The sequence below is a fragment of the Bos indicus genome, chromosome 21 (assembly GCF_029378745.1).
Source record: "Bos indicus isolate NIAB-ARS_2022 breed Sahiwal x Tharparkar chromosome 21, NIAB-ARS_B.indTharparkar_mat_pri_1.0, whole genome shotgun sequence".
NCBI lineage: Eukaryota > Metazoa > Chordata > Mammalia > Artiodactyla > Bovidae > Bos > Bos indicus.
In genome coordinates this window covers 13140409-13168149 of record NC_091780.1, presented here as the reverse complement: position 1 = coordinate 13168149, position 27741 = coordinate 13140409, and the positions used below count along the sequence as shown (strand labels likewise).

The following is a 27741-nucleotide window of genomic DNA, read 5'->3' as shown; positions in this document are numbered from 1 at the left end:
GTCGGGGCGGGGGGGTTGGTGCTGGGGGGAAAAACTGTGAGACTGAGATTGACATGTATACACTGCTGCTGTTTCGTCACTTCAGTCGTGTCCGACTCTGTGCGACCCCGTAGATGGCAGCCCACCAGGCTCCCCCGTCCCTGGGATTCTCCAGGCAAGAACACTGGAGTGGGTTGCCATTTCCTTCTCCAATATATACACTACTATGCATAAAATAGGTAAGTAATAAGAACCTACTGTATAGCACAGGGAACTCGACTCAATGTTCTGTGGTGACCTAAGTGGGAAGGAAATTCAAAACAGAGGGAGCATATGTATATGCTTGCTGATTCACTTTGTTGTACAGTAGAAACGAACACAGCATTATGAAGCAATTATACTCCAATAAAAATGAAAAAAAAATGCAAGGAGTTCTATTTATTTTTTTTAAAGAACTATGACATGGTTAACAATGCCTATAAGACTTGGTTCAAACCCTTTTCAAATCAAGCAAGTCATTGTAACAACAGTGTATGGAAATCAGCCACTTATATGAGTCCAGCTGCTGTTCTAAGTGCTGCTTGTGGTTATGCCATGAAGTTACACTGGTTAAAACAACAGGAGTATTTACTCACTGGGTGAAATATATTAGAAAGAGGCAGATGACATGTATGGGCAATTAAAAGCCAAAAACTCAAGGGAGATGGACAGAAGAAGGTACTGTGGTGAGAGAGAAGAGACATGACCTTAGATTTCTATGATCTTTTGATGTTTCACTTTCTGTAGCATTTAATGATTGAAAAATGCTGTTAGTCATTTTCAACTTGTGGTTAGGCTACAGGAACCACAGAACAGGAACTCCACTGCGGCAGGCGTTTTAGAAGCAAAAAGCTTTTCCTGTGGGTTCATTTACTATTTTAACTCGGTTGTATCCTTAGTCTCCTTTAAAGGTGTGGCTGCGATTTCTCCTACCCAGTGTGCCTCTTCATTTCCTACGTCATTCTCCCTGTTTCCTGGGCTCTCACAGGGAGGGGCTGTAGCTGTGTGGAAAACAGTAGGAAAAAGCCCAGGTTTGCCCTCTAACTCAGGTTTCTCTGAGTCCACTCCTCACTTGGTTCATTCCTTCAGGCCGGTTATTTCATGGTTCTGAGGTTAACTTTCCTCATCCTATCTGAGGGATGCTATGAACTTTCTCTCAGGTTTGTGAACATTAAACATGATCACGTGTTTCATGCCAAGCACAGAAACTGGTGACCAGTTTTGCTCACTAATGAGCTGTTAATGAGAAGTGTGCTTTTCACCATGATGGCAGCACTCCTAAAATTTCCTAAGTTTTCACGTTTTCTAACTTTTTATCTCCCCAGCCTCCATTTCCTACCCTACTCTTATCATCACCTAACCTCTCTTAAGTGCTAAACATAGGCTAGAACACTGTGTTAAGTACTTTATATAAATGAATCATTGCTCAGAATCTATGCAAGTTTATTAATTAATTCCAGGTTTGTTTTTTTTTTTTTTTTTTTTAAGGGAGAGTTGAATTTCAGACTTTAAGTGAAGTTACTGCTTACACAACCAGTTGCCAAGCCAGGATTGGATTTGAGGTCATTCTGACTCCAGCTTCAGTGGAGCTCTTCTAAGCCACCAATTACATCAATTACACTCCTTACCAGCTCACAGACCCACAACAACCTATTGAATGCCAGGTCGGTCTCACAGCCAGTTTAGCCTGTTTAACTGTCTTGTATCTAATTTCAAAGCTATTTTCCTGTGGGTGGTGGGGATGTCTTGTGAATTCCCGACCTCCCAGCGGGCAGGGATCTCACAGAACCATCTCCTAAGCACCCAACGCCTTGCAGGGCACAGACTCGGAGCCCCGTAGATGAAGGCTTAGTAAGAAGATAAAGTGACAGGGCAGAGATAAAGAGTAAATACAGTGCAAGGTTATAGCAGGAGGAAAAGAAAAAGGAAGAAGTAGAAAAAATTCACGGGTAAGGAACAAAAGCCAATGTTTACTGAACGCCTTAGTGCCAGTCATCGCACTTAGGGATCTTTAAGAGACTCTTAAGTGTTCCGGCAGCTCGAGAATGTCACCTCACTTTAAAGATGAGAAACGGAGCTCCGTGTATCTGGTTGGCCGACTTCCACCCTCAATCGCGCGCACGTGGCATGGGTTTCATGGGACGCCTGCCTCTGGCACCTCTTAGGGTCTGCGTGGTAAAAACGGAGGCGGTTCCCCTCCCACTGAACCTTTGCTGCTGCTGCTGCTTAGTCGCTCAGTTGTGTCCGACTCTCTGCGACCCTATGGACTGTAGCCCACCAGGCTCTTCTGTCCGTGGGATTCTCCAGGCAAGAATACTGGAGAGGGTTGCCAAGCCCTCCTCCGGGGGATCTTCCCAACCCAGGGATCTAACCCAGGCTCCTGCATTGCAGGCGGGTTCTTTACCGTCTGAGCCATTTAGGGAGAGACACGGTGTGCGCATCAGCGAGACAAGCGATTAATTAATTACAGGTTTCCCAGCCACACTGGCCCACACTTCGTTCTTATCCTGCACTACAACGCGAGGAGTCCCAACTCCCTTAGCCAGACTTTTTGGACACATCTTTTTCCTGTGAATCAACTCAGACGAAGGAGATAAACGTAACCGCTTCCTCTTCACCGAGCCAGAAGCCGGCGGCAGAGCCTCCTCCCCGCACCCCGCGGAGCTTCTCTGCCCCGCTCGGGCGCCGGGACGCCAGGGCGGGGGTTCCAGGGCGGTGCGCCGCCGCCTCCCCGCTCCGGAGGCGGGGCCGGCGGGGGCGGGGCGCGAAGGCGGGGCCGGCGGGAGGCGGGGCCGAGGAAGTCGCGCTGCTCCCGGCGATGCCCCGGCCCCCGCCGTGTCCCGGCGGCTCTCGGAGCTCGCGAGTGGCGGCGGCAGCAGCCCCGAAGGCTGTGCCCGCGCAGGTAAGGGGCTCGCTCCGGCCCCTCTGCAGCTCCTGGGACTTGGCCTCTGACAGGTGAAGCCGCGCGGGCAAGCGGGGCGACCGGGCTGCTCCTTGCTCGTGCGAGGAGGGCAGGGGTGTCCGCTGCCAACAGAACTGGGGATCCTGAGCGGCCGGGAAGGGAAGCCAGTGGAGTTGCCGGTTCAGGAGTCAGAAAGGTACGCCGAGCATCGGGGTGCGGGAGGGCGCACCGCAGCCTGCCCCAGGATCTCTGCATTTTGAAGGACCAACGTTTGGTCTCCTTGGGGACTCCTTTCTGCAGAGGCCAGTCCCTCATTTGGGCGGAATTGGATGCACCCCCTTCGTGGAAACCCGGAGAATCCGCTTGGGTTCCTTGCGCAGAGAGCCCACTGATAATTGTGTATAGGTTACAGAGTGTCTCGTAACATAAAAAAAAAAAAAAAATACGGCGGTAGTGGTGGCGAACTCGAGAGGCAATTGCTTCAGCAATTAGTTCCCCAGCTCACTGTCCATTTGTTAAGCAAATGGTGCATTGGTGGCTGGTAAATCTGGTTGAGTTTCCACGAAGTGGGTTAGAGCGTCTGAAGCAACTTGTGCGCGGTGTGTGGGGGTTTCACCCGTGCCTCGGTGCTTACCGGAGCCTGCTCTAGAAATTTCATCGGCCTCGGGCACTTGGAGTTACTGAAAAGCCTCGCGGTGAACCTGGGGACTCTAGAAAACCTGCTTCACCGACGCACCAAATCACAAACAGGTCTATGGATTACGATTCCCATTAGCAATCACTTTTTGCTTGGATCAGCAGCATTTCCACGTAACTGACGTTAGCTGCACGTCTGTCAAGGGGGGAACCTCTAGGAGAGCACACAGGCTGGTGTGCTGTGTGGTAGCACAGGTGTGGATACAAAAGGGAATTTTTGGGCAGTCCTTTCTCACAGGTGGCTGTTTAGATAGCAGTGGCACATTGTGCTTTTGTTTTTGCGGCACCTCTTTGATCTCTGGTAATAAGCATTTTAAATGTAGGGAAAAGGAAAATCTTCAGAGGATATTTATCGTTAGCCTGGTCACATCCAAGTGGCAAGGATTCTCCAAACCATACTTAAAATAAGGTTAGTTTTGTTGTTCAGTTGCAAAATCGCGTCTGATTCTTTGCAACTCCACCGACAGCAACACCAGGCTCCTCTGTCCTCCACTATCTCCTGGAGTTTGCTAAAACTCATGTTCATTGAGTCTTTGATGCCATCCAGCCATCTTATCCTCTGCTGCCACCTTCTCCTCCAGCCCTCAGCCTTTCCCAGCATCAGGGTCTTTTCCAATGAGTCAACTCTTCGCATAAGGTGGCCAAAGTATTGGCGCTTCAGCGTCAGTCCTTCCAATGGATGTTCAGAGTTGATTTCCTTTAGGACTGACCTATTTGATCTCCTTGCCGTCCAAGGGACTCTCAAGAAAAGTCAGCTCTGTACCAGGCACCATGCTAGTCACTTTCCTTAAAATGTTGCATAAAATTCACCAAGGGGATGTTACTAGCTCTGAACAGATGAGAAACTAAGGCAGGGAAAAATCCAGGAATTTGTTCATAGGAACTGGTGGACCTGGGAGTTGAGCGTGGATATTTCTGAGTCAGAATCCATGCTTTTTCACTATTCCAAGTTACTGTGAGACAGTGTAAATCTGCAGATTTAATAGAAATGAGAATTCAGAATTACACATCCTGAGAGTTAAAGTTGTTGTCATTTAGTTGCTACGTAGTGATAGGCTCTGCGACCCTATGGACTGTAGCCCACCAGGCTCCTCTGCCCGTGGGATTTCCCAGGCAAGAATACTGGAGTGGGTTGCCATTTCCTTTTCCAGGGGATCTTCCCAACCGAGGGATCAAACTCAAGTCTCCTGCTTTCCAGGTGGATTATTTGCCACTGAGTCACCTGGGAAAGTCATCGTGAATAAAATGAACATTGTTTTCATTTTTTTTGGGTTGTTAAACTGAGACCAATCTGGGACAAGATGAACAGTATTTTAAAAAACAGAAATTTTATTGTCTTCCTTAAGATATTTTTAAGGACCTAATATAGCCAAGTTGATTGGAGAAGGAAATGACAACCCACTCTAGTGTTCTTGCCTGGAGAATCCCAGGGATGGGGGAGCCTGGTGGGCTGCCGTCTACGGGGTCGCACAGAGTTGGACACGACTGAAGCAACTTAGCAGCAGCAGCAGCAGCATAGCCAAGTTGGGCAAATTAGTAAAACTTTATATATATCCTGTGTGTATTACATATTGAAGTATCAGCTAATTTTCATATTATTCATATGCTTTAATGTATTTCATCTTGATTTCTACCCATAGTTTACAGGTAAATAGAGGTCACTGTTGCCACCTAGAAAGGACTTTGTGTGTATGTATAAATCTATAACCATTGCTGAATATATATAATATTTATTTTAAAAGATATATCTATTATTCCTTAAATGTCTCTCTAGAAGTACAGAGTACTCCAACATGCTTATTTAGGAGAGAATCCTAAAATACCAATTTAGCCTTTTGAATGAATGATCCATAACAGCTCAACGGATGATTTCTTTAAGTGCATGTAAACCACACAAGTGATTTTCAAATTAAAGTTATTATACTGTTTAGGATGAGAATGAAAATAGTACTTAGAATTTTAAATACTATCTTCTGACATGGAGAGCACTTGGTTTCTTAAAACCTTCCTTGCAATTGCTGGTAATTACCTAAGAAAATTGAGGGGTTTCATGTTGAAATTATCTTCAGGTGTAGAAGAAAGTGTTTTCTGTTGAAGAAAAGCTTTTTCCCTGTGTTGGGAGGATCAGGTAAATATTCTGCCTGGATTGTGTTTGGCACATTTCGCCCCCATCCCATCCTCATTGTATAGAGAAATCGACAAGACACCTTGAACTTCTTAAAAGCATTTGAAGTCCTTCCTGGCTGGTGTTTATAAACGTGTGGTTGGCTTGGTTAAGATGCTGTAAGGAAGGGGCAGGATGGATGATGTTTTGGAGAAATTCACAGAACAGCCGAAGGGCCAAGGAGAAGCGTGTGCATGGCGTGTGAAAGGAGCAGTTCCAGATTTTGTGATACCTGAAAGGTAAACAGTAAGGGGATCCTCGTTAGGAAAAATAATACCAAATTAGCTATGAAAGTGAATGTTTACCTAGAAAGGAAAGAAATTACAACCATTTGCTGGTGATTGCTTTCTTGTTTCTGCTGAGATCTTTTGGGGCCATTTACCAGAAAAGCTTACATAAAAATGCTTCCTGCTTGCAACCTTGTCCCTAAGAACACTCAGCATCTCCTAACGAGAGGCTTGAAGCCCTCGGGGTGGGGTGTGCTATGCCAGTGAGAGACCAGAAACTGAAGCTCGCTTACCTTTAAAGCGTGGGAGCACCCGCTGTGGTTTGAGGCAAAGAATTAATGGTCCACTGAGCAGAGAAGCTGCCAGTGGGTTCATTGTGGTCTCAGGGCCCTTCCTTTCCAGTGAATAGTTGTGAGAGGAAGCTCCCATTGGTCCCTAAGACCTTCCGCTTTAGTTGGTTCTCCAGGTCTGCCTTTGAGTGTTGGCGCCATTTATTGAAGGTTTTCCGTGTCCTGTGCACTGAGTAAGGCCAGGTTCTGATTGCCGGGGAGCTCCTGGTCTCCTGGAGCTTATTTCATTGATGACAGTACGGCGTTGGTGCCAGTTCCGAGGTCCTGATGCTTGAGCTGAGTTTGGAATCATGGGTGGAGATGCTGAGGTGGAAGAGCGTATGGGATGACGGCCGTAGGAAGCCCTGGAAGTTTGGACCTGTACACCGTCCTCCACTGATGCAGAGAAGCCCGTAGTCAGTATTTTTCACAAGTCTTTCCAGACCAGCAGCACCCGCACCCGTGTACCTGTGATGAACTTCTTAAAAATGCATGTTCTCAGGTCCTATCCCAGGCCACCGGAATCAGAAGCTCTGTGTCTATGGCACAGCAGTCTGTGTTTTAAGAAGCCTTCCAGATGATTCAGGCGCATGCTATAAAGTTTGAGAACCACTGCTTTTAGTGTTTAAGAGAACTGGTAGGGCATAGAATCCCTTGGGAAGATGAGAGGAGTGAGATGAGTACTAAGGTTTATATATTATTGTTGTAATATAGTTATATTGATAGAGCACTTAGATATTGTGCTCTATGTGATAAGGCATTGTGATAAGAAATATTAATTCCTTTAATCATCAATGCAACCCCTGATTGCAAAGAGTTGGACACGACTGAGCAACTCAACGACCACCACCACCTGAGAGCTATTATCACTCCAGTAATTTATTTAAATTTATATATTTGGATTCTTTTTTTTTTTTTTTTTTGATGGGGGGTGGGGGGCTTCCCTGGTGGCTCAGACGGTAAGAATCTGCCTGCAATGCGGGAGACCTGGGGTTGATTCCTGGATTGGAAAGATCCTCTGGAGGAGGGCATGGCAACCCACCCCAGTATTCTAGCCTGGAGGATCCCCATGGACAGAGGAGCCTGGCAGGCTACAGTTCATAGGATCTCAAAGAGTCGGACATGACTGAGTCGCTAAACACAGCACAGCTTCCTTTTTTAAAAAATTGAAGTATATAGTTGATTTACAGTGTTTTGTTAGTTTCTGATGTACAGCAAAATGATACAGTTATACATATTATACTGTATCATTTTCTTTCCCGTTATGGTTTATTACAGGAAGTTGAATGCTGTTCCTTGTGCCATATAGTAGGACCTTGATGTTTACTTTTTTCCCCTTGGGCTCTTTCTCATCTGCCTTTCTGTTAACTGTTGCTATTTCCTGAGGTCCCATCCTCTGTTGAAATGGATGTAAAGATTGCTCCATTTAAATGTGAGAAAACTATATCACAGAGACAAGGGTGTTTTCCCAGGCCATACCGCTTCAGCCAGGATTCACGTGCAGGCAGTGAGGTTACAGTGCCCGCCTTCCCTCTCTGGGAAGGCTATCACTGCCTTTGTTTTATGTTGGTCTGGTGGGAGAGGCCTGGAAGGCGGGCATGGGTCTTCTTGGCATGGCCCTACTTGTCAACCACTCAGGGTTAACATGTTTCTCTTTCGGTAACCAATTGCTTGATGAGAGAGGAAGAATGTTGTTGTCCTTCAGTCTTAGTGCAAACTTTGAAATTTCGTAAGCAAATGGGCGTGATTGCATATATGATTACCTAACGTCGAGTACCTCTTTCCCCAGCTGGATGATGGGCTCACGTGGATTTCCCCAATAGGTGATGGTGAAAAGTGGCCTTGTTTGGTAATTCTGGGATTTGATCTGGGTATTAGTGGACCCCCTCCTCAGGCCACGGAGGACTTGAAGATGATGGTGTGCTTGTTCGTGTGTCCTGGAAGGTGTCTAGGAGACCTGTGCTTTGCATTTTCATAGTTTTTCTTTTCCTTCTGGGAAAGAAAGATCATTCTTCATGATTCTATACATTTTATCATGAAAGAGCTCCAACATGTCAGGCAGCATAAAAGAATGTGTAATTATATTATGAGTGCATGTGGCAGTGTGTGAAATGATGATTTACCTTTGGGTGTGGGCCTCGGATTAATAAGTCTTTTTACCTCTGCTTCAGAGACAGACGTTTAGACACTGTCACTTTGAGCTTATGGCAGGCGGTGAAATCTAATTCTGCGAGTACTGACCGTCTTTCTCATGTGGTCATTCATTCATATGGTCATTTTTGCCTCTTCGGTTATGCTCAGCATTCATTTAGGTGCTGGAGGGAAATACAATGGTGACTAGCCAGACATGATCCCTGCAGACTAGTAGAAAAACACTTGGGTGAGCGGAGTTAGATGCCCTGATTCTGGCAGCAGGTTGTTAGGAGAGGAGTTAAGAAGTTGTCAAAGTTCAGAAGTGATGTATGGGGCACGGTTTAAGGCAGTAGGGAAGCAGAGGTGTGGAAAGATCTGAGAGAGATCTAGGAGATTACAGAAGTGACCAGGTGGATGTGGGTGGTGAGAGGGGTTGTCAGAGCTGAGATCTGTGTCTTGGACCCCTAGGATGGTGTCAGGAGCATAGGACAGGACTAGAGAAGACTGTTTTCTACAGAATAATGGATGTCGTGAGTTTGAAATGTGTGGATGACTCCAAGATAGAGATTTGGGTAGGCAGATGGAATAATGCAGCTGATATGAGAACTGAATAAATTCAATGGATGGAATAATATCAAACAGCTAAATATGTCCTCTCTTGAGAGTGGGGAGAAGATGTTCAGGGAGGAACGTGGGCATTTCTCCTGGGTGGGCGGGATAGCAATTCACTCGTTCCTTTGATGTGGAAGACGATCAAGGTTTACCTCCGCGCATTCTTTCCAGCGTGGAGATGAATCCTCCACTGCCTCTGGCCTTTTGCATGTTTGATAGCCTGAGCTCTACTCCGTGGGAGGAGGCCCTCAGTGTGGAAAAGCAGGCTGGGTGGGTGAGTGACGGGGGCTTGGTCAGATTTTCAGCCCATCTTACTGTTACAAGTTAAAATGACTTACCATCTTTCCTCTTAATTTGTTATGCTGTGTTGTTAAAAACACTCATTTATCATTTATGTGTATTATGTTTATTGTAAATGAATTGCATCATGTGGGAGGCCGTATATATACATATACATGGGGCTTCCCAGCTGGTGCAGTGGTAGAGAATCCACCAGTCAATGCAGGAGACACGGGAGATGTGGGTTCAATCCCTGGGATGGGAAGATCCCCTGGAGAAGGAAGTGGTGACCCACTCCAGTATTCTTGCCTGGAAAATCCCTTGGACAGAGGAGCCTGGTGGGCTACATTCCATGGGGTCGCAAAGAGTCATACACATACATACACACACATATACACATGCATACACATTCACACACACACATATACATGCATACACACATATATACATACATATACACATACATACACATACATATAGGTTGTTTGTATATATTATGTAGATTGCCCAGGGCTGTTTTGTAGCTGCTACAGATGTTAAAAGATCCTTTTTTGTATAGAGGATGTAGGTTTTTCTAGGTGCTCAGAGTTAAGCAGAAGGCTTGTTTAAAACATGTGTTAGAATGTAGCTGGAATACGTATTTATTATTTTATCCAAAAGCTGTGTGTCATGTTTGCTATGTGCTAGAATTTTCCATGTGAATAGAGCAGAGAGTTCCCTGTCTCTTTAGAGCCTAGACAGGAAGTCAGGCAGCTTGACAGGTGAATACTTTAGCCTACCCTTGTAGCTCAGTTGGTAAATAATCTGCCTGCAATGCAGAGAGACCTGGGTTCAATTCCTGGGTTGGGAAGATCCCCTGGGGAAGGAAATGGCAACCCATTCCAGTGTTCTTGCCTGGGAAATCCCATGGACAGAGGATCCTGGTGGGCTACATGGGGTTGCAAGGGTGGGACACAACTTAGCGAGGAAACCACCACCAGGTGAGGGTGAGGCGTGGGGTGGGGTGGGGTGGGATAGGGTAGGGGTTATAGGAGGCAAGCAGTGAAGGGTGGCCTCCAGAGGCAGGACTGCCAGCACTTAGCGGGAGGAATGGGCAGGCACATCAGCCTGGAGGAAGATTTGGAAAAAAGAGATTGTTTTGAGAAATTGATGGATGGATGCTTTTGAGAAACTGAAAGTTTCGGATAGCCTGTTTCAACTTTGTTTGTTAAAAATCACTCATAAAAAGGAACAAAATTGGGTCATTTGTAGAGACATGGAGGCGCCTAGAGTCTGTCATACAGAGTGAAGTAAGTCAGAGAGAGCAAAACACATGTTGTATATTTGTTGCAGAAGTTGGTCTGTTGGGAAACCAAACACCACACTTGGAGAGTTGGAGAACTCAGGTTTATTACGCTGGTGGGCCCAGAGGAGTTAACACTTCCAGCTCTGAGCCCCAAACAAAGGAGTTACAGAGTTTTTATAGACAGTGCATGGCACCAGACTTCAGTGGGCAGTGCTGACTGTGAGTAGGCTAGTTCAGAGTAGGGGTTTCCTGCATGTGGGTGGTTAGGACACAGCAGTGGGGATGCCCGAACTTTACACAAACAAACATGGTTATGCAGGAGCACAGAGGCCGGGCAACTGACAAGGGTGAGTGAGGTAAGTTTCAGCTGCTAGCATTGTTGCAAGTTTCTGTCTTCCCAAAGCTATGTAACCTACATGACTTTGCAAGGAGCTAGCTGAGTTGCAGCGGAGAAGGCAATGGCACCCCACTCCAGTACTCTTGCCTGGAAAATCCCATGGAGGGAGGAACCTGGTGGGCTGCAGTCCATGGGGTCGCTGAGGGTCGGGCACGACCGAGCGACTTCACTTTCACTTTTCACTTTCATGCATTGGAGAAGGAAATGGCAACCCACTCCAGTGTTCTTGCCTGGAGAATCCCAGGGATGGAGAAGCCTGATAGGGCTGCCGTCTATGGGGTTGCACAGAATTGGACATGACTGAAGCGACTTAGCAGCAGCAGCAGCAGTGGGAAGCTGCTGTTTAGGGCAGGGAGCTCTGCTCAGTGCTCTGCGATGAGCGGGATGGGGATATAGGAGGGAGGTCCAAGAAGAAGGGGAGGTATGCATACATATATCTGATTCACTGTGTTGAATAGCAGAAACCAACACAGCTTTGTAAGGCAACCATACTCCAACTTAAACCAGCTAATAAAGGAGAATGTTCATGAGAGACCTATGAGCTGATCAGGAAAAACCAAAAGAATCGAACTTATGTCTGTGTGACCATGACTATGTTCAGAGCCAAGGGGCAAAAGCAAACAACAACAAAAACCCCTCAAGCCTCCCAAAGTCCAATGAAACCACAAACAAATAATGATTATGTAATACTTTCTGGTTTTGATTGAGGATGGACCTTTTAGCATTATGAAAGAAGTTCAGAGTTAGTCTGAAAACTTAGGTAGTATGTCAGAGAAGAACATTGTATTACTTGAACAGTAACTGGCATTATTGTTAAGATAGTCTTGTGTAATATGGAAGATTAGATTTAAATATATAAAATTAGTGTAGCTGTATAGGCTTGTAGTCTGGAAATGCCTTTAGGGTTTCAGCCCTTTCACTGCTGCATGGCCCTTATGAGAATTTGGGTCCTAGAGATTTTGGAGGCTTATTTACCCTCTCATTGGTAACAAAATGCCCTGTACCGTGTATCTATTAATCTTTGTCCTACAGTTTCTTGTCTGTTGCAGGATCAGGCCCTGAAATTCAATATCCTCATCTTCTCTGACTCTTTATCCCCACAGATTCCCTCCAACCCTTTCCTTATCTCCTTTTTTGTCATGCGGGTTTCTTCCTACCTAATTCACTGTTTCAGTTCAGTTCAATCTCTCAGTCCTGTCCAACTCTTTGTGACCCCCTGGATGCCAGGTTTCCCTGTCTATCACCAACTCCTGGAGTTTAACCAAACTCATGTCCATTGAGTCAGTGATGCCATCCAACCATCTCATCCTCTGTCATACCCTTCTCCTCCTGCCTTCAATCTTTCCCAGCATCAGGGTCTTTTCCAGTGAGTCAGTTCTTTGCATCAGGTGGCCAGTGAGTATTGCAGCTTCAGCTTCAGCATCAGTTGTTCCAATGAACACCCAGGACTGATTTCCTTTAGAATGGACTGGTTGGATCTCCTTGCAGTCCAAGGGACTCTCGAGTCTTCTCCACCACCACAGTTCAAAAGCATCAATTTTTCAGCACTCAGCTTTCTTTATAGTCCAACTCTCACATCCATACATGACTACTGGAAAAACCATAGCTTTGACTAGATGGACCTTTGTTGGCAAAGTAATGTCTCTGCTTTTGAATATGCTGTCTAGGTTGGTCATAACTTTCCTTCCAAGAAGTAAGTGTCTTTTAATTTCATGGCTGCAGTCACCATCTGTAGTGATTTTGGAGCCCGAAAAATAGTCTGTCACTATTTCCATCGTTTCTCCATCTGTTTGCCATGAAGTCATGGGACCAGATGCCATGATCTTAGTTTTCTGAATGTTGAGTTTTAAGCCAACTTTTTCACTCTCCTCTTTTACTTTCATCAAGAGGCTCTTTAGTTCCTCTTCACTTTCTGCCATAAGGGTGGTGTCATCTGCATATCTGAGGTTATTGATATTTCTCCCAGCAATCTTGATTCTAGCTTGTGCTTCTTCCAGCCCAGCATTTCTCATGATGTACTCTGCATGTAAGTTAAATAAGTAGGGTGACAATATACAGCCTTGATGTACTCCTTTCCCTATTTGGAACCAGTCTGTTGTTCCATGTCCAGTTCTAACTGTTGCTTCCTGATTTGCATACAGATTTCTGAGGAAGCAGGTAAGTTGGTCTGGTATTCCCATCTCTTTAAGAATTTTCCACGGTTTGTTGTGATTTACACAGTTAAAGGCTTTGGCATAGTCAGTAAAGCAGAAGTAGATGTTTTTCTGGAACTCTTTTGCTTTTTTCATGATCCAGTGGATGTTGGTAATTTGATCGCTGGTTCCTCTGCCGTTTCTAAATCCAGCTTGAATATCTGGAAGTTCACAGTTCACATACTGTTGAATCCTGGCTTGGAGAATTTTGATCATTACTTTGCTAGCATGTGAGATGAGTGCAATTGTGCGGTAGTTTGAGCATTCTTTGGCATTGCCTTTCTTTGGGATTGGAATGAAAACTGACCTTTTCCAGTCCTGTGGCCACTGCTGAGTTTTCCAAATTTGCTGGCACATTGATTGCAGGACTTTCACAGCATCATTTTTTAGGAGTTGAAGTAGCTCAACTGGAATTCCATCACCTCCACTAGCTTTTTTCGTAGTGATGCTTCCTAAGGCCCACTCGACTTCCTATTCCAGAATGTCTGGCTCTAGGTGAGTGATCACACCATTGTGGTTATCTGGGTCATGAAGATCTTTTGTGTATAGTTCTTCTGTGTATTCTTGCCACAGTTTCTTAATATCTTCTGCTTCTTTTAGGTCTATACCATTTCTGTCCTTTATTGAGCCCATCTTTGCATGAAATGTTCCCTTGATATCTCTAATTTTCTTGAAGAGATCTCTAGTCTTTCCCATTCTATTGTTTTCCTCTATTTCTTTGCATTGATCACTGAGGAAGGCTTTCTTATCTCTTCTTGCTATTCTTTGGAACTCTGCATTCAAATGGGTATATCTTATCTGTTGTTTCAGGACCTTGTTAAAAAGCTTTTGCAGAAGTTGCCTTCCATATTTTAGGCCTGTTGAAACAAGTAGAGTTTCTCTGAAATTTCTTTCACTCTCTCTAATCTCAGGTGAGCTGGCACAGAGATACTTAGCTTTAGTCAAGAATGAGAAAGAAGGTTCCCGTAAAGTTTCCTGTGTTAATATTTGAACCAGAAGAGACAGCAGAAGTGAAAAGGTACATGACAAATTGTTTTTTAAATATCATGAACTCTGTGTGTGAGATACACACAGATAAAAGTTTAAACACAAGAGGCCTAGTCCTGGTCATTAAGAACGGCTTAGTATTTGAGTTGCTGTATTAATTACTTCCTTTCCAACTTCCAGTTGTATGTCATTTTTGGCTTTATCACCATAAGCTCAAGATCCTAAGTCATTAATTTATTGCTTAGTTTTAGGGTTCATTGGCCAATATGTGCCTTTTCATTGATAGTGGTTTTTTTTTTTTTTCCTTGAATAGAAGATGCTTTTGGCTTTTCCTAGTTTTTAGGACATACAGGCTCAGCTGCTATATTTCATTTAATGTGCCAGCAGCCTGCCATTGCTGAGTTCTGTTAGGTGGCACCATTATTTTATTTATTCTTATCCTGTCAGGGACCCTCCTAGGTAGCGTGCATGTGTGCTCAGCTCTGTCCGACTCTTTGCAACTCCACGGACTATAGCTCCCCATGTTCCTCAGTCCATGGGATTCTCAAGTGGTTTGCCATTTGAATACTGCAGTAGCTTGCCATTTCCTACTCCAGAGGATCTCCCCAACCCAGGGATGGAACCTGCACTTCTTGGGTCTCCTGCATTGGCAGGTGGATTCTTTGCTGCTGAGCCGCCTGGGGAGCCCCTCCTAGGCAGGGGTCATCCCTGTTTAATAGAAGAAAGCGCTGAGACTCAGAGAAGCCCAGGACCACCCACTGGGATGGAATCTTCCCTTTTCCCCAACTATTCCATTCCATCCAGTGCTTTCAACCATTCTACTCTGCCTCGCTTCCCAGTGAAGCTGTTTAACCACAAGACTAGGGTCTGTTCCGAATAAGACTCCAGGAATTTCCCTGCATCCTGGGATTGGAAGCAGCTGTTCCTCTCATCCCAGGGTGAAGGCGGAGTAGAAGCCTTTCACCTCAGAGGCTGCTTTCAGCGCAGCCATGAAGCCCTGGAATTCTGCTAGACCCTCCTCTGAGGACGGATTTGACATGGTTCGATAAATACACCCCTTCAGAGCAGTTTCTTGCCCAAAGATTACAAATACGCAAAGTTGGATATTTTGAAAGGGTCTCTCTCCTTTATCTGACTTGAGTGATGCATAAAACACGCAATTGTCGTCATAGATTTGTGGAGTAAAGCAGGTGGTCCCTTCCACCAAACGCCTTGCGTCGTTCCTGAGTGTTCACGGGAGAACTGCTTCCTGGTGTTCTTGTCTTTTTAAATTGACGTGAGCTTTTAAATACATGCAGATGTTGACATTTCACAATGTGGATAAAATTCCTGCTGAGCAAGTGATTGATGCTTTTTTATTACTCATTCGTTCATTTCAAAGCATTAGGTGCATCTGTCAAATAGATCTTTCAAAGGTTGACAGTATGCCAATGAGGTTGATGTTTTGTTTGATGTGGTCTTGGGGAAACTGGACTGACTTGTGCTGGACATTCCGCTTGTGCCCCTGGGAGCTTCTGACATACCACCTAGGTACCCTCCTCTAGTGGAGGTTGAGTCTGTGGCCTCGTGAGGTGCAATAGCAGCTGATGCAGTTGATACAGTGGCAGTCGGAATGGAGAGGGTGTAAGGAGGACTCCATAGCACCCTGCAAACTGAAGTCCTGTGCACAGCATCCGGTGCTTTTGAACAGAACACTCATCAAGGTCATCTGCATTCATTCCAGTAGGAAGCCATACCGACATTCCTATATGTCAGGAAAGATAGGTTGGCGCTTTGGTTAAACTGTTTTGTTTTTTTTTTAAATGCAGATTTTGCTGACCAGTTCTGGATGTCTTGTCAGTGTGATTTTGGTAGTTTTCTGGTGTAATGACATCCTGAATCTAGCCAGTTGGAAAACCAACAACCTTGCCTTGAAATATTGTTTTTTTGGTAATGCCTATGAGTCAGGGCTAACTCAGTGAGAACTTATAAAGCACTGGTTTTATTGTTGCTTTTAGTGTTATGTGATAAAGCATGGTGTGAAACCGTGTAGAGCAAAATCCCTTTTACATACATGTATATTTACACTGTTACTATGTGCAGATATATGAGTGAAGCTTCCCTGGTGGCTCAAGACGGTAAAGAATCTGCCTGCAGTGTAGGAGGTGTGGGTTCGATCCCTGGGTCAGGAAGATCCCCTGGAGAAGGAAATGACAACCCACTGCAGTATTCTTGCCTGGAGAATCCCATGGACAGAGGAGCCTGGAGGGCTACAGTCCATGGGGTCGAAAACAGTCAGACACACCTGGACACAGCAGCCGACAGTATATGAACGTGTGTGTATTTTTTGTTGTTTTGGAGATGAGCACTAGAAACTTACTAGTGGTTGCTTTATGGAAATGGTCTATTCGGGGCTGAGTCACTTTTCATTACGTGCCTCTCTGCACGATTACAATTTCTTAAAGGCACATGTGGAAAAAATATCCCCATGGTTAATTGGATGGTGAGATGATAGGTCTTTTATTAATGTATTTAAGATGTCATTAAAACTCCTTGGACATGAGAATATTAAAAATACTTTGAATTTGTTTAACATTTTAAGGCTTTTAAAAAGTCTTTAGTATCTTTTGTTAGATTTTATCAGCCAAACATCTTTTCCGTTAGAGATCCAGAAACATTACAGTGTCTGATCGTTGAAATGATTAAGCAGAGAAAAATTTTCAAAATTTTATCTACTCAGTGATCCTTCCTGGAAGCCACTCTGACGTTTGTAGGACTTTGTCATCTCCAAAGCTTGGGCTCATTATTTTAAAATGGAGATGAAAATACTTACCTTGGGCTGCTGTGATGCTTAATAATAATAATCCCTGAAGAGTGCCTTGTGAATAATAAGTACTTTATAAATTCCTCTTAGAGCTTCTCTGGTGGCTCAGTGGTAAAGAATCTGCCTGCCAATACAGGAGACATGGGTTTGATCCCTGGGTCGGGAAGATCCTCTGGAGAAAGAAATGGCAACCTACTCTAGTCTTCTTGCCTGGGAAATCCCATAGACAGAGGAGTCTGGTGGGCTACAGTCCATAGGGTTGCAAAGAGTCCAGACAGGACTTAGCGACTCAACAACAACAGAAGCAAATTCCTGTTATTCAAGGAAAAGAGGAAGTCTGGGTACTTGGTAATGAGTAAGCCTGCAGAGGTTTGTGTGAGTGAGTGCCCACATGTTATGGGAGCTTTTACCTGAAGATCAGACCCCTTTACAGCTGATGTTTTGTTCTGCATTTTCTTCCAACCAGAATAAGAGTAAGAGGAGGGCAGGCAGGAAGCAGGAGTAGGAGCTGCTGCTGCTAAGTCACGTCAGTCGTGTCCGACTCTGTGCGACCCCATAGACGGCAGCCCACCAGGCTCCCCCATCCCTGTGATCCTCCAGACAAGAGTCCTGGAGTGGGTTGCCATTGCCTTCTCCAGCAGGAGTAGGAGCTGCTACTAAATGACAGTATTTCAAAAAATACCTGGAGACACATTTTAGGGAGCAGTAAAATTTATCCAACGCAGTCTTTTTTTATCCAACTTGAGGCCATTCTCTTTAGAGATGAGACATCACTTTTCCTTTAAAAAAAATTTCTTTTTGGATGTTTAGTTTCACTTTTAAGATGTTTTTTCCTTTTGCATTTTTAATTAAGTCTTGAGAGCAGAAAATGGATATTGTACACGTTCTATTGATTGTGCTGGATTTAGCATTTTCTTGGTGATTATGGTATGATTTGATGAAAGCCCAGCCACTCCTGGGGAAAACCTGACAATGTTTCGTAAATATATATGGATGAACGAATACCTTGGACAGCTGTCTTTGGAAGGTGACAGCTAATCAATGGCTTTATTGAATTTATGTGGCTACATTTCTGGTTGCAGGAAAAAAGAAAGAAAAAAGGATTATCCATGATTTCCTGTTTATATAGGGCAAGAGAAAAAATAGGAGTGGTTCCAAGTTTCATAAAACTTATCTCCTTGGAGAGTCAAGATCCATCTTTGTGAAAAGATTATTAGTAGTCCCCTCTTCGGAGCAGAGAGGATTTTTTTTTTTTTTTTTTTTTAAAGGCAGGTGAGGTCTGTTTAGGCTGATGCAGAGGGGAAATGTGAGCTGAGCTTGGAAGGATGGAGAGGCAGTAACCCTGAGAGGCTTGTGGAGGTCGCCAGGAGACATCTCACTGTTGATCTCTGCTCCTTTCATAGTCTGGCTGCTTGCAATTGGACTGAAGGACCCTTTGCAATGCTGCTTGTTTTAGGGCTGGATACTGTGAGGCAAGAGGTGAAGTAACAGAGATTAGGGGGCAAGGTGTGTAAAGGGCAGGAACATGGAGTTGGGCCGCTGGACCTGAGTCTTGGTTCTGCTGAGTGTTGGCTTTATGATGCCCGGAAGTTACTTAAGCTCTCTGGGCCCTAGCGTGCCCGTCAGTGACGGAGGCTTCTAATGGTACTTACTGCCCTGGCAGTCTGAGCACGGGTGGGAAAAGAATTTCCAGCCCTAGAGCATTCCAGAAGGGAGTGAGTTTATTAAGAACAAAGAGCAGAGATAATATGGGTACTGAGAGCGTAGCCGCTGATCTCCTGACAGGCCAGGGAGATGCTTTGAGTGTGTGTGTGAGTGTGTGTGTGTGTGCAAGCTTAGTGCTGTCTAACTCTTTGTGACCTCAGGGACTGTAGCTGCCAGGGTCCTCTGTCCATGGGATTTTCCAGGCAAGAATTCTGGAGTGGGTTGCCATTTCCTCCTCCAGGGAACCTGTCCAACCCAGGGATCAAACCTGCGTCTCCTTGCATAGCCAATTTTTTATAGCCTCCAGATTAAGAAAATTCCTCCTGGAAGGGTGGCGTGAAGTGATTGGTTAGGACTCTATAGGGTGACTACCGACGTGGGCATTTTTGCCTCATTTGGAAAATTGCTGGTGATGATTGAGGAACTTTTAGCAGAGGTTATAGAGACTCAGTTCCTGAGATGACCTTGGTTCTGGGCTCCACTCCTGTGGCCTTGGGATAGGACTCCACACCTCCACTATAGGGCTGTGAGGATTAAATGACAGTATGCTTAAAGCGGTTGCTACATGATGTCTATTGCACCTAATGCCCCCTGTACTCCTCATGGAGGAGCCACAGCAGCTACTACTGCTGCTGTTTTTATAACATCGATGATCGCAGACATGTCCAACTCTTTGTGACCCCATGAACTGTAGCCCGCCAGGCTCCTCTCTCCATGGAATTCTCCAGGCAAGAATACTGCAGTGGGTTGCCATTTCCTCCTCCAGGGGATCTTCCTGACCAAGATCGAACCCACGTCTCCTGTGGCTCCTGCATTGGCAGGCAGATTCTTTACCACTGAGCTACCTGGAAGCCTGACATTGATGGTGGGGAGGCTCATTTTAGCTGAAATGAACCAGAAGTTGTCCTGTTTGCCCTTCTTAATAGAACCTCAAAGTTGCTTCATATTTAAAAGTGACCCAGAGGGATGGTATGGGGAGGGAGGTGGGAGGGGGGTTCAGGATGGGGAACACGTGTACACCTGTGGCGGATTCATGTTGATGTATGGCAAAACCAATACAATATTGTAAAGTAATTAGCCTCCAGTTAAAATAAATAAATGTAAATTAAAAAAAATAAAGTCACATATAGCAAACAATGAAAAAATAAATAAAAATGCACTTGCAGTATGTTAGCTCCATGGGAAGACTGGTTTGGGTATTTCTGATCACTCCAAGCCTTTTCCTAGCTGATGTCCTAGTAAATGAGTTGCATAGTGCATGGGTTGAGAAACTATAGAAAATTAGGAAAGTTCATTTGGGAATTATCAATATAAGCTATTACATAATAGTGGCCACTTCATGGAGCTGACACTGGCATTGATGGAATCAGAGTGGTGGGGAAAATCGATGTAGCCTTTTTAAAAGATAGATGGTTTTAATATTGATAATAGTGTTCTTTGCCTTTTCATTTGAGAGATGCTGCTATAATGGAATGCTTTATAAATACTAATGTGTGCTGACTGCATTTTGAGAGTGAGCGGTCCCTTTGGGTATTTTGAGACAAAAGGTTCTGTGATCTGGGCAAATGTCTCTGTAATGCACAACAGAGAGATTTAGAAATATATTCTTCAAATAAAGAATGTTTCACATGAGTGTGGGAAATAGTCATTAATCTGCATTTTAAAAACCTTTTTTAAAGAGTTTTTTAATATTAACAGTTCTGTTTTGAGCTAGATTTTGTTTTATTTTTAAAGTTGAAGTATAGTTGATTTATTATACAACAAGAGCTGACTCACTGGGAAAAAAAACCCTGATTCTGGGGAAGACTGAGAGCAAGAGAGAAGGGAATGACAGAGGATGAGATGGCTAGATGGCATCATAGACTCAATGGACATGAGTTTGAGCAAACTCCAGCAGATAGTGAAGGACAGGAAGCTTGGTGTGCTACAAACCATGGGGACTTAAAGAGACATGACTGAGTGACTGAACAACAACAACAAAATTATGTTAGTTTTTAGGTGTATAGCAAAGTGATTCACTTATGCATATATATGTATCAATTCTTTTCCCTTGTAAGTTATTACAAAATCTGGAGTATAGTTCTCTGTGTGATGCAATAGGTCTTTGCTGGTTATCTATTTTAAATATAGTAGTGTGTAAATGTCAATCCCAAACTCTTAATTTATCTGTCCTTAAAAATCTTCATCAGTCAAGGAACGGCTCGGTGCTTGGTGTGTGCGTGTGTGTGTATGTGTGTTATGAATTTTAATTCATTTCCAACAGTTTTCCTCACTTGATTTGGACATTTGGATTAGTTCAGAGATGATTAGGTGCACATACATCTGTTCTTCATAAACACATCTTGGAAGCCTCACTTGTTATCTTTACTTGATCCTGACATGCTGGGGGGACACTGTCTCCAAGAGCCTCAGGATTAAGGGGCATCATAGATGACTGAAATCCAAATATTGATGGGAAGAGATGAAGGGAACAGCTGGGTTTGCAGGCTTTTGTAGTCATGCCCAGTGCTCGGATCTTGCAGTTCTTGGTTGAGAGTTTCAGAGATGAATTATGTGGGCTTCATCCTGTGGTGGAGCTCAAGGGCTTCACTGTCAACTTGCTGGCCATGATTTTATACAGTTCATAAATAGTGGATCATTCCATTATGAAATGAATGGGGAAAGCCAGAAATGATGCGCATGCTTTTCCTCTCAGCAAGGTGACACCTGGCTCTCTAAGGAGGCTGTGTCAGGGCTAGTGGTGGTTACTGAATTAACCCTCTGTATACGGTACAGGAACCTGCTAACACGCCTTATCACAGAGCAATAAATATATTGCCCAATGTTATTTAATTAGTGATTAAACATGTATTAAAGAACTTAAAAGCACTTTGAGACTCTTCAGGTTGATGGAGTATTACTGGTCTCTAGGCAGGCATAGAGTTCTGGAAAATATTCATTCACGATACAGTAGAAGGAGTTGCCCTCTAAGGCCCTCTGTCCCTCCTTCTCTTCCTTCCTTTTTTCCTGCCACCCATCCATCCAGGCTTAACTGCCCTGTGCCAGGTATTGTGCTGAAGATGCAGATGTGGACGTGGTCAATACAGCCCCGTCAGAGGACTTAATTATGGTTGGGGAGTGGGCGGAGGATTGGGGAGACTAAGTGAACAAACTGATGAGATAATTTTGATCATCAAGGCCATGCTGAATGTCACATGTGACAGAGATTATGGTACAGAAATGAAACTTTATACCAGAAGGTCAGAGTCTGGATTAGGGTCAGGGTCAGGCTTGTAAGGAAGTGATGCTCGATCTGGAACCTGAAAGAGCCAGTGTTTGATAAGTGGGGAGAACAGATTATGTTACTGCCCCAAAAGCACAGGCTCCCTAGACCTTCAACCTAAATGTTTCAGTTCAGTCCAGTCGCTTAGTCGTGTCAAGCTTTTTGTAACCCCATGGATTGTACCATGCCAGGCTTCCCTGTCCATCACCATCTCCTGGAGCTTGCTCAAACTCATGTCTATCCAGTTGGTGATGCCATCCAACCATCTTATCCTCTGTCATCCCCTTCTCCTCCTGCCTTCAATTTTCCCCAGCATCTGGGTCTTTTCCAAGGAATCACTTTTTTGCATCAAATGGCCAAAGTATTGGAGCTTCAGCTTCAGCATCAGTCCTTCCAATGAATATTCAGGACTGATTTCCTTTAGGATGGACTGGTTGGATCTTCTTGCAGTCCAAGGGACTCTCAAGAGTCTTCTCCAGCACCACAGCATCAATTCTTCAGTGCTCAGCTTTCTTTATAGTCCAGCTCTTACCTCCATACATGACTACTGGAAAAACCATAGCTTTGATTAGATGGATCTTTGTTGGCAAAGTAATGTCTCTGCTTTTTAATATGCTGTCTAGGTTGGTCACAGCTTTTCACTTCCAAGGAGTGAGCATCTTTTAATTTCTTGACTTCAGTCACCGTCTGCAGTGATTTTGGAGCCCCCCAAAATAAAGTCAGCCATTGTCCACTGTTTCCCCATCTATTTGCCATGAAATGATGGGACCGGATGCCATGATCTTGGTTTTTTGAATGTAGAGTTTTAAGCCAACTTTTTCACTCTCCTCTTTCACTTTCATCAAAAGGCTCTTCAGTTCCTCTTTGCTTTTTGCCATAAGGGTGGTGTCATCTGCATATCTGAGGTTATTTATATTCCTCCCAGCAATCTTAATTCCAGCTTGTGCTTCATCCAGCCCGTCATGATGAACTCTGCATATAAGTTAAATAAGCAGGGTGACAATATACAGCCTTGACATACTCCTTTTCCTGTTTGGAACCAGTCTGTTGTTCCATGTCCAGTTCTAACTGTTGCTTCTTGACCTGCATACAGATTTCTCAGGAGGCAGGTGAGGTGGTCTGGTATTCCCATCTCTTCAAGAATTTTCCTCAGTTTGCTGTGATCCACACAGTGAAAGGCTTTGGCGTAGTCAATCAAGCAGAAGTGGATTTTTCTCCTAAGTCTTTGCTACTCCCATTTCCCCCCTTGCTCTGCGGCTGCAGTGTTCTCTTCATTAGGGTACTCGTGTTACACCTGCTAAAACTGAGCATTTGGAAATGCTGACCTCTCCCAGGCCAGATGTTCTCTGTGGGTTGGTGAGGTTTCCTCTTGGCACATGACCCACGTCGACTGAACTTTGCCCCGAGTAAGAGCTCTTCTGTGTTTACTCTTCTATTATCCCGGCTGGTTAATAAGCCCAGAGCTTACTTCAACTTTCCTCCCATGGCTAATCCATGTGAGATCTCACCTGTGCCTTTAGCTTTCTGTAAATGACACACGAGCCTGCCTTGTTCTCACATGGTCAAGATTCTGCCCCCGGGTGTTAAGACACCTGCTGGAAATTAGAGCTTCCTCTTTTTTTTTTTCAGTTTCTTTTCAACTGTGGATTATTTTTAGCCTTTTTCTATTTTTTATGAAGTTTGGATTGTCCTGTACATTTATAGAAAACGAATGAAAGCAGCCAGTGAGGCTTAGCATGGGTTCAAGTGTCTGAATCAAGAACCCTTTATGGTCAGGGAACTCGCTGAGTGATGTCAGCCCTGCCACTGTGGCTTGGCCTGGTTCCCTGTGTTTCTTGTTGATTAGCTTTAAGTACAGGACAGTACCATTTGCTCCTTTACGATAGAAGAGAATGGTTATACAGAATTATAACCTTGTAGGAAAGCAGACATTTATTAAGTAAAGTATGAACCCTAAACTTAGATGGTGCTCAAGCCATGTAAATAGATGTTTACTCGGGCTCTTCTCTCTTTGAAGGCTCTGTACTATGTAGAGGCAAAACATTAGAACATTTTATTGCAAACAAATAGGAATTGGGTTTACCTGGTGGCTCAGATGGTAATGAATCTGCCTGCAATGCAGGAGACCTGGATTCGATCCATGAGTTGGGAAGATCCCCTGCAGGAGGGCATGACAACCCACTCCAGTATTCTTATCTGGAGAATTCCATGGACAGAGGAGCCTGGTGGGCTGCAGTCCATAGGGTTGCAAAGAGTTGGACACGACTGAAGTGACTGAGCATGTAGGCATGCACAAGTAGGAATTACAGCCTCCTAATAATAAGACAGATTAAGTAGGTGTCTGTCCTGATTCCAGAGCACGTGTCTGTGCCATGTCAGTGAAGCGACTGTGTTCATTTTTAAGAGTTGAGTTTTAGAATATTGAAAATGATATGCATGGACTTCTCTATATTGTTATCTAATTAGTTAGATAAGAACTCATTAGCTATGTCATGTTTTGAGTTGCCAAGGCCTGTTGAGTTGGTTGTTGTACGGGAAGCCATAGAATAGTCTTGGTCCTTCTACAGAATCCATGTTTTTGATGTTAGTGCCGAGACAGAGTTGGCGAATCGCTGGTATGGAGCCATTGCTCCCCTTCCAAAACCCAGGGCAGATGTTTGTGCTGTTGACATTGTCTTCCCCACCGAGCCTCAGCATCCTTTGCAATAACAGCTCTTCTGGCAGCTGCCATCAATTGATTTGAGCTGCTCATCAGAAACCTAGCTGTCATTCAAGATAATTTGGGATTGATCTTTTCCTTTATGTTGGGGAAAAGCACACACAGACACACACATCCACAAGATACGTTGTACATATTTTTATGTGGATTGCACAGACAGCAGGATGTCAATACTAAAGTGAATACACATTAAAATTTATGAAGAAAGCAAGTATTTTCTGCATTGAAAAAACTAGCCTTTAACAGTTTTTCTATAAGTATGGACTTCTGGCCTAGTCCATAGTTAATATATCATTTTCTAGGGCTGCAAACATAAGTTAGGTACAATTTCAGAGTTTGTGTTTTCCTTTTAAAATTATATCATAAATCATTTTCCAGGTGGTTACATAGATCAGAGAATTAATCTTTAAAGGTGGCATTGATGAAGATTAGTGGTTCATATTTCTGTTCACTATGTGCGTGTATCTCTACAACTATATCTCTGAAATAATATGTATTCTGTGCTAAATGCCCTGGGCTTGTAGTACATTTATATTTTATATTAATGTGATTGTCACCTTATGCAAACTGTGCATTCTATTCTTTACCTGTGATCAAGGGGTAATTTAAAATTTCATGTGGTGAGCATGCATAGAGAGTTAGTAGAGAAGGATATGAACTATGTGTTTTTGTGTGGATTTTCTTTAATATAGTGCAAATCTAAACACACATTAAGGCAAATTGCTGGGGTCTTTAAAGAACTGACCCTGTGGAATAACCTTGCAAACAAATTTAAGTGAATTTATATCCCACGGTGGGGACTGGGAGTTATGTATTTTCCCTTTTATTAGCGCAGGGAGGATCTTTGTATCTGAGTTGCATTAAATATCGTGAGCTCTGCATGGTGATATCACTCACAGAACAATCATAAAATTAAAGGAGATGTGGCCTGAAACAAAGCATTTGATTTTTATGCCTATTTATAGAATCTAGCATGAAGGGAACCAGAGAGCAAAACTGACAACATAGTCCAACAATTTTAGTATAAAAAGTGATCCTTTGTGGGGGGAAAAAGCTATCTTCACTGTGTGATAATAAATGTGAATTGGTGTTCAGTATTTATGGAGAAGCAGAAAATGTCCCTGTAGTCAAGTTTTAGCAAGTGTCTTACCCAAGTTAGAAGCTATACGTTGATACTGATATACTGACATAGTAACACGACTATGGAAATTGATTGAAAATAGTGGCCTGTGGGTGACTTTCATTTGATTGACAGTGTGTGGAAATTTCACATAGATATTTGGGCTGGGAGCATCACTTGGAAACTCAGAGCGTCAGCACACTTGAGTTGTGAGGTGAGATGAGGCCGCAGTGAGGAGGGCCTTTGCTCGGGGAGTCCTGTGCTTTCTCTAGCTTGCCTCGTCCACCACAACTCACCTGCCTGCATTCCTGTTTTTCTTCTGTGACGTCCATGATCACCGGAAATGTTGACCCTGCTACAGAAACACTTGGCAATTTTACCTAATATATCCTCTTAAAAGGTGTCATTTTATGGATCCGTACATCCACTCCCACTAAGCTTAAAAATCAATTTTATAACTAAATTAAAAAGTTTTAATTGTCAGAAAACATACAAACATAAGATTTACCTCCCTAACCATTTCTGAGTATACAGGTCAGTGGCATTAAGTACATTCATGCTCTTAGCCATCACTACCATCTGTCTCCAGGACTCTTTTCATCTTGCAGAACTGAAACTCTGTACCATTCAACAGCTGCTTATCATCTTTTCCTCTCCACAGACCTTGGAAACCACCACCATTCTGCTTTCTTTCTCTCAATTTGACTACTCTAGGTACCTTGCTGCTGCTGCTGCTTCTAAGTCGTTTCAGTCATGTCCGACTCTGTGCGACCCCATAGACAGACAGCCCACCAAGCTCCCCTGTCCCTGTGATTCTCCAGGCAAGAACACTGGAGTGGGTTGCCATTTCCTTCTCCTATGCCTTACATAAGTGGAATCACGCAGTATTTGTCCTTTTGTGACTGGCTTATTTCACTTAGCATAATGTCCTCAAGGTTCACAGATGGTTTAGCATCTGTCAAAATTTCCTTCCATTTTCAGGCTGAATAATTTTCCTCAATTTGCTTTTCCATTCAATCAGCTGAGGGACAGTTGGGTTATCTATCTTTTGGCTATTGCTAATGATGCTGCCCTGAAGATGGTTGTACACATGCCTTTTCGAGTATCTGCTTTCACTTTTTTCAGATATATTTTCTAAAGTGGAATTGCTGGAGCAAATGGTAATTCTGCATTTGATGTTTTTGAGGAGGCATTTTACTGTTTCCTGTAGTATATAGAAACAGTTGCACCATTTTGCAGCAGGGGCCAAGGATTCCAGTTTCCCTAGATCCTCACCAACACTTGTTATTTCTGTTGTGTTTTAAGTAGTGGCCATCCTAATGGGTGTGAGGTGGTGTTTCATTATAATTTTGATTTGCATTTCTCTAAGAATTAAAGATGGTTTAAAGGTTTACTGTAGGTGTGAGGAGGAATGAGTTGTCATTGAAAGAAAATTACCTGGAGAATCAAAAGAACTGGATACTAGCCAAATCTCTAGCCTAATTAGCCATGTGACCTTCAGTTCCGTTAATTGGGCCTCTGCCCAGTGCTGATTGCTGCACTGGATGCCAGGGGAGGAGAAAAGTAAATCACAGTTTTCCCATTTGTGCCTCTGGTTTATAAGTTTTCTTGTCTCTGAAAGTAAAACAGTGGGAATCTTTGTGATTCTGAAGTTTTTAACCTGTGATCTAAGGATATAAGTATCACCCAGAGTCTCTTCAGGCTAGGTGGTGTTGCCTGCCATCAAAATAAGATATGAAAACTATAATGTAGAGGGGAAAAGGAAATTGTGAGATTTTTGAGGGGGGGGTTCTGATTAAAATCTGAATTTTATATTTTTACAGCTTTCACTTAGTCTTAATTTAGGAGTTTTATGTTTGAACATTTAACCTGTTTTAGTCAAATGATGCTGTTTATTACATTGTCCCTGGCA

General features: G+C 43.8%; 1 protein-coding gene across 4 annotated transcripts in view; it reads left to right on the top strand.

The window, feature by feature from the left end:
• The first annotated feature begins 2825 nt into the window (after window positions 1-2825).
• MCTP2 (multiple C2 and transmembrane domain containing 2) overlaps window positions 2826-27741 on the top strand; it is a 260113-nt gene continuing 235197 nt past the window's right edge. For 3 of the 4 annotated variants that reach the window (XM_070775046.1, XM_070775043.1, XM_070775042.1), the window contains exon 1: window positions 2830-3116. The gene's annotated coding sequence lies outside the window, so the exon portion shown is untranslated. Of the gene's footprint in view, window positions 3117-27741 lie in introns of all 4 variants that reach the window. The other variant, XM_070775048.1, reaches the window with a different exon arrangement.